At 37.5% G+C, this 8,131-nt stretch overlaps 1 pseudogene; it reads left to right on the top strand.

The window, feature by feature from the left end:
* Positions 1-353: 353 nt before the first annotated feature.
* On the top strand, positions 354-5,628 carry LOC109064599 (annotated as a pseudogene).
* The last annotated feature ends 2,503 nt before the right edge of the window (positions 5,629-8,131 follow it).

Below are 8,131 nucleotides of genomic sequence, written 5' to 3'. Positions count from 1 at the left end.
CCTTAACTGTTTTTTATCATTCTAGGCTTTTAAATAAGTAAGTAAACTCCAATAACATTTGTTTTATTCAGAACTTTATTTAGACATGGTTCTGACTCTGTCAGATTGTTTCTAGATCTTCAAAATGGTACAGTAAACAACAATGCAATGCCTCTTTGAATTCAGTTCAGTTTAGTTCACATTTATTTATATAACTCTTTTCACAGTGCATATTGTTTCAAAACAACTGTACAGAAAATGCATGTTTTTATGTCACAACACCACAATAGTCTTTTATGAGATGATATCAGAAAGTACATTTGGAAGATGCTATATAATTACAATATTTACATATATCATATATGCATTTAAGCCAAATTAATGTGCATTATTCCATTCTTCTATAGGCCGAATGGTGTGTTGTCTCTGGTGGTGTGTGTTGGTGTGTGTTGTTACGTAATAAAATCTATGATAGTGACGATTCGAAACCTAGTTTTATAACATGCTGAGGAAAGCGAGAATTAATCGAAACAGAAAGCAAAAGAAGGCTGGTTTAAATACCAGTCCGATGCGGAACTCTGAGACCGAATATAGAAAGAAGGTAGAAGACAACAATCTGACAGATCTGCATTAAAAACCTTTCGGACAGAAGCAAAATGTCTGCCGACACTGAAACAGAGAAAAGGATCTGTGACGTCTTGAGACTAAAAGGCAAAAGCACCGCTTTGATAATTGCTAAAGAAATCGGACTAGATAAACGCATCGTGAACAAACATTTGTACATCCTACAGAAATCAAATCAAGTGTTTAAAACTGACGAACAGCCTCCAGTTTGGGATCTTCTGGAGAAGAAGAAAGAGATCAAACACACACTCAAACCAGAGCAAAAGCCTCAGACGACAAGAGACACAAGTGAAGAGGAGAAACATGTGGAGGATCTGCTGCGGTCAGGAGGTTTAAAAGCCCATCAGATCGCCACAGACCTGGGACAGTCCAGACAAACCACCAACAAACAGCTGTACAGTATGATGGAGAAGGGAAGAGTACAGAAATGTAGCATAAGCAACATGTGGAGTCTGAATGGGGAGTGGAGCGAGGGAAGTTTCAGCCAAGAGAGGTTTGTGTTGTGTTTATTTTATTAAAAACACTCACAACTGTGATTTATTACAAGTGTGACTCTTTGCATTTGGTGTGGCAGTGTTAGGGTGACCATATTTTCCAAAAAGAGGACGGCAGTGTTAGGGTGACCATATTTTCCAAAAAGAGGACAGTGGAGTATATATGTAGATATTAGTGGTGGGCATAGATAATTTTTTTTAATCTAGATTAATCTCACTGTAATCTTGGAATAGATTAATCTAGATTAAAATGGCTCATTTGAATTCTGCCGAAGGCATTCAAATTATGTTCAATAAGATGTACTTGTTAGTACTGATAGAGCTGTGCTGCACGACGACTCTTCCCCTGCGCTACATTGCTTGGCCCGGCATCTTCCGCATTAGCTAAAGGATGCTTTGCGTTTAGGTGGTACTTGAGACTGGAAGAACTCCTACAGTAAACTAATTCCGCATTGCACAAGTTGCAAACGACCTGTTTCACACATACTCCGTCTGCAGTGCGTATGCGTTGCATTTTTTTACGCATCCATGTTAACGGATTCCAGCGTTCAGGCAGTTGTGGTCCGTCAGTGCGTTCCAGGAGCGGTGCGTCTGCAGCAGTGCAGCGATCGTTTACATACTGAGTTTTTTTCTGCTGTGCTGCATGTGCTGAATTCAAATGACAGCGCATTGTTCGCGGTAAAAATTAACATGGATTAACACGGAAATGCAGTAATTTTCACAATAAATGTATACTAATTAAAGCCTACTGTGTTTCACACACAACACATGGGTTTTTGGCTAGGTTTAAAACAAGAAAAAGAGCACCTTTAGATAAACGAGGCAACATGATATAGGCCTATGCACTTTTATGGAAGCAGAAAAACAAAGTTCATTAAGAACCGTGCGATTGCTTGTAATAAAGATTTAAATGCAAAAGGCACGAGAGTTGACTGTTTCTGTCAGTGGTGGTTTAATTGGATTATTTTAAATATTTGCGATATCCCACAAGACAATTAGGCTAATTGTTGTGTTTAAATGTTTTGCGCTTGATTGAGCAGCTTATTATACAAACCTAGAAGTCAAATGCATGAATAATATGTTGTTTATATTTATTAAGTTTAAACTAATGTCTATGATTATGAAAGACTGTTACTGTTCTGTGATAAGAGTCACATTTTTTTTTTTTTTTTTTTAAACATGGTTTGAAATATAGAATTATGAACAAATGTTGTGTTTGTGGACTAAACAGCCACGGATCAGTAGCAGACTGCAAACGCGTCCTGTGTGAAAGCACAATGAGTCCGTGCTGCTTCTGCAACACACACACACGGACTGCATATGCACTGCAGACGGAGTATGTGTGAAACAGGCGTGAGTCTTTTTTGAAGGCTCATGAAACCTTTGCAGGTGTTTTGAGTTGATTAGCTGATTGGCATGTCACCATATTGTAATTTGTTGAGATGTGAATTGGTGGGTTTTTGTTAAATGTGAGCCAAATCATCACAATTAAAAGAACCAAAGACATAAACTACTTCAGACTGTGTGCATTGAATTTTTTTAATACACGAGTTGCATTTAATTTTTTTTTCACAATTTCACAATTTGAGTTGAATTACTGAAATAAATGAACTTTTCCATGACATTCTAATGTATTGAGATGTTCATGTATTTGGGTGTATATGTATTAATGTTTATGGCTGTACCTGCATGAGTTGTGTAGTGTAGACGGAGAACGTTTCTGAAATGCAGCTCAAACGCCAGTGTAGACGAGGATCGTTTTCATTCTAAAACGCCATTTTAAAATGGAAAAGCTCTAGTGTAAATATGATGCTGGACAGTGGATGGCAGTCGGTAGGGTTGGGCAGGGTTGGGCACCCCAAATGATTAAGGACTCAGCTGCTTGGATTGAGTTGGGCAGGTCATTAAGTTAATGTAAGTTAAGTTTTGCAATATTTCAAACCTTTAACCCACTTGGGAAAATCAACCCATGGCAACAGTTTAAAACTAGCCCGAATCTGTGGAAAAACACAGACTTGTTAACCCTGCACCCAAGAAGAGCTGATGGAGTTGGGTTTGACTGATCGAGAATAAAGAGAGATGACTGACAAGACCATGCTGGAGTATTTGCTACTCAACAGATCCTGAGCTCATTGACAAATATCTGATCTTGTAAGATGTGCTCTCTTTACACAGAGTGTGTGTGATCACGAAACCGAAAGTGAACTGCGCAAACTCTCAGAGATTTAAATACTCTGCACACTGAGAGCGGCTCCCTGATGCACCAGTATTTTAGGTCCAAAACGAGGACATGTCCAGGGGAAAGAGGACGTATGGTCACCCTAGGCAGTGTGTTGGATAATAATTTAAAATGATTTGTTATTGATTAGTTCCTTTTCTTGTTTATCAGTGATTCATGTCTACAAGACGGTAAGCCGGGCTCACATTCAGAGTAAGTAAACAGAACCCGACTTTAGCATAACTCTTTAATGAAGGAAGAAATTATATGTTTATAGTGATAAAACCTAATGAACGTGCAATTAATTTTTGCTGTATGTTAAAATGTTTTACATGAATGCATCATTTATAGGTTATTTGAAATGATCACAGAGCTTGGTGATGGAGGCTACGGGTTGCGTTTATAAAGTTAAACATAAAATTGATGGCAAAATCTATGCTTTGAAAAAGGTCATTTTTAACCAGGTAAGTTTATACAATACATTTTTGGAAGAACCGTTTTCATCATGTCACAGAAAAAAGTTTGTTTATTATATTATTATTATTATTATTATTATTTTTAGGAAAGCTGATTCTGAGGTGAAGGCACTGGCCCAACTAGAGCACCCAAATATAGTACGTTACATTACATCTTGGCATGGTCCCAATATCTGGACATCAAACCAGCAAAGAAACCAAGTGTCCAAGTAAGCCTCCGATGCTTTTAATCAAAGCATACAGTGCTTCTCAATAATAATATTAATGAATATATATATATATAACTCAAAACTTGTCCAAAAAACAACAACATCTAATTAAATCAAACTGCTGCTCTGCCATTCGCTCTGAAGTATGCCAACATTAAAGCGGAAGTTTAGTTTAAAAAAGATCTGAACACTTTGAGTGGCACATTTCAACACAGATTGCTTCTAGAATCTGTCATAATGTGATGAAAGAGGCTGTTGTTGAAGGGTGGAGCAGTTTAAACAATATGAAACCAGAAGGCAAACTCTGAGTAAATGCTGTTAGTCATTTCACATTCAATGAGGCACAGCAGCAAACACATACTGCTTCATTTTAAGGGCGGAGAAAATTAAAATGCAATCAGGAGAAAAATAAAATGTTTAAAAAGTGTATGATGGGTCATGGCTGTTTTTTCTCTCTCTTATTTCAGCAGCAGGACATATTTATTTATTCAGATGGAGTTCTGTGTGGGAGGAACACTGACTGATTGGATACAGGCGAGAAATCATATGGAAAAACAGAGAACTACAGTGGAAATCCACAAAATATTTTCTGAAATCATCACTGGAGTTGAATTCATCCATGCAAACAAGTTCATCCACAGAGATTTAAAGGTATTTCATTTTAGGTGCTGCATTATTTAAGCATTCAAATAAGCATCTTACTCATGTGTACTTTCCTTTTAGCCTGATAACATACTGTTTGGTGCTGACGGCAAAGTGAAGATCGGAGACTTTGGGCTGGTGGCGGCTCAGACCGATCAAAAAGGTGACCCTATAGAGAGGTCAAAGAGAAAAGGAACACCACCATATATGAGTCCTGAACAGGTGACACTGTTTTATTGACACGTATCACATTTAATTTTTTAATTAATTAATACCAATAAGATATATATATATTATAATTGTTTACTTTAGGAAAATAAGAAGAATTATGATGAAAAAACTGACATTTTTCCCCTTGGACTCATCTGGTTTGAGATGCTCTGGAAAATATCTACTGGTATGGAGAGAGTTAAGGTCCAGCAGTATTTTGATGATCATCAGTAGTGACTGTATTCACTGTCTTTACAGATATTGCAAACAATTGTATCTTTAATTTCATTCATTCATGCCTTTTTTTTTTTTTTTTTGCATTGCAGCTGTGGTCAGATCTGAGAAATCAAAGGTTTCCAGAAGGGTTCAGTGACAAATATTCAGCTGAAGTAAGAAACTTGACTTTACCTTCAAATAAACATTGACTGGACAAAGAATAATGTTGTTTTGCTTCTTTCTCAGAGTACATTCATCATGAAGATGCTGTCATATTCACCAGAGGACAGGCCTCATGCAAAAGATATAAAAGGAGATCTTCAGACGGTTTTTCTCTCTGGAACATGATGTGTTTAAGCCAGAAAACAATTTTGGTTTTTTGTGTATATAAACTGTCTCTGCAGTTTTAGTCGAGTCTTCTCGATTTAACGATTTACCACAGATTACTCCTGACAGGCAACAACTTGTGTTTTGAAGATTTTATTGTTTTATTCATAATTTAATGATTCAATTGATAATATAAAACATAAAATGTTAAACATTTGGGGAGTTATTTTATATTTAAAAAAATATTTTTTAGATTTCTACTAGACTTCTTCAAGTATATTTTAAATATTTCAAAATTCCAGTCTCATTTAGTTTTCATCATAAACATACATTAAAATGTTAAACATTGGTTTCTTGTAGAAATATGAACATGAATGTCATTTCACAACATTTTTGTAATGTTGGCTGCATAAAATTACGATGTATTTACATCTTAGATGTAATTGCAACTAAAACATAATGTTTAATAATTTTTACAACATAATGTTGCAACTAAACTGCACCTAAAATGCAGTGTTGTATAATATGAAAAAACATTTGTGGTTGCTGGAATCATCGCTGCTCAAATGACTTTCAGCCATCAGGTATATTTTTTTGACAAAAATACTGTATATGTGGGGTGGAATAAAAAGAAAGTAAGAAAGAAAATATGTATCATTAGTATCATCAATATGTGTTCTGACAGTGTAAAGAGAGCTCGCGCATTTCTGATAATGAGACACTTATAGAGTGAAAAAACAGTATCATAATCCACCACACTTGCACAAGCAAGCAACAGATCCAGAAACGCACCAGTAATCCTGAGATACATGCGAGATATGCAGAGCATCATTTGGGTACTCTGTGTATTTTATTGCTTTTCGAAGAGAATGGAACATGAATGAAAAAAAAAACAGCATTCGCTCTCCATCTGCATTACAGCAGCAGTATTACAGAGTATTAATACTAGTAAAACAACTAAAGAGGAAGATTGTGGTCTCAAATATAGATTTTAGATCTCATAATGTAGCCTACACTTAGACTGAAATCACTTCACACTCCAACACAGCAGGTGGCGGAATAAACCTACAATGTTGGGTATGTGACCCGCCAGTAATTCACAGAAGAAGAAGAAGATCACAGGTGAGCTTAGCTATCATTCCTGACACGCACCAGTTTGGGATGCAGTTTGTCAAATTGTTGAATTATGTAGTAGGCTAACTAGTGATGCAAAGTCCGGTTCATTTCCGCGAACCGGTTCTTTTAGGACAGATCGGCTCATTGAACCGGTTCAAAAATCCGATTAATCGGTTCCTGACGTCAATAGCGTCTCTACGCATTTCTTTTCTAACAACTCAGTGCAATATTGTATCAATGAAAAAATCAAATAGCCTGAGTCAATTGTGTCAACACATATTGAAACATTCAAAAAAAAAATTATTTTTGTGTGAAAGCATAGCATATTGCTGATTTATTATTAACAAGTTAATGGTGTTTGTGGTCACAGTTTCATTTCGTGGATCCTTTATGTCATAGATACGATTGACTGACCAGTACTGACTAGCCTACAACTTGGATATGGATAAGAATCCTAAAAGTTTCGCACCTACAGCACACATTACAGACATTGATGCACAAACGCGGATATGTTCTACATGTCTAAAGTATAAAGAAAGAATAAACCAGTCTTATAAACGCCTTGATTTTGCTTAAGCAACTTTAAATATAATATGCATGCACATAAACATTGTAAAATGTATTTACATCACTCGACAGAAAGTTTTTAATAAAATGTAAATTAATAAACAGTCCTAACAAGCATATTTCCACTCGTTGGAATCTTCGGGTAATCCTCGGCAAACTTCGCCACTGCTCGTTCGGTTCTTGTTGAGTCCTCGGTAATCCTCGGCAAACTTCGCTACTGGCTCGTTCGGTTCTTGTTGAGTCCTCGGTAATCCTCGGAAACTTCGCCACTGCTCGTTCGGTTCTGGTTTGAGTCCTCGGTAATCCTCGGCAAAGTGTCGCCACTGCTCGTTCGGTTCTCTGTTGAGTCCTCGGTAATCCTCGGCAAAACTTCGCCACTGCCTCATCCGGTTCTTGTTGAGTCCTCGGTAATCCTCGGCAAACTTCGCCACTGCTCATTCGGTTTTTGTTGAAGTCCTCGGTAATCCTCGGCAAAGTTCGCCAATGCGTTACGTTCGGTTCTTGTTGGGTAGTACTCTGTGAATCCTCGGCAAAAGTTCGCCACTGCTCGTTCGGTTCTTGTTGAGTCCCTCTGTAATCCTCGGCAAACTTCGCACACTGCCCCATTCGGTTCTTGTTGAGTCCTCTGTAATCCTTCGGCAAACTTCGCACACTGCTCATTCGGTTTTGTTTGAGTCCTCGGTAATCCTCGGCAAACTCCGACACTTGGTTAAACTGGCTCAATCGGTTCTTTTGGAGTTGGACGCGCAACTTCGGCTTGTGCGTCCTCTGCATCATCATCCCCGGAACTAAAGTTTCGATTCCAGTTTTCGATTTGTGAACCCGCTCAGACAGAATGATTCCTTTAAGAACCTACATCACGACAAGGTTAACTATCGTTACAACCACACAAGTTGGCGATTGCAAGTTTGGGAAACGTCAAATTGTTTGACTTCTATAGACTTGCACCATAGTTTGGCTATCTCTCTAAGGTCTATAGTTCCCGAGGGGGAAAAGCCAAGAAAAACGAGCAAAAAACCCCGTGCGAAAAAAAAAACGTTCTAAAAAACCCGT

This window comes from Cyprinus carpio, chromosome A13 (genome assembly GCF_018340385.1).
Source record: "Cyprinus carpio isolate SPL01 chromosome A13, ASM1834038v1, whole genome shotgun sequence".
NCBI classification, from domain to species: domain Eukaryota; kingdom Metazoa; phylum Chordata; class Actinopteri; order Cypriniformes; family Cyprinidae; genus Cyprinus; species Cyprinus carpio.
Note: the sequence above shows the minus strand (reverse complement) of the source record. Positions and strands in the feature narration are given on the sequence as shown.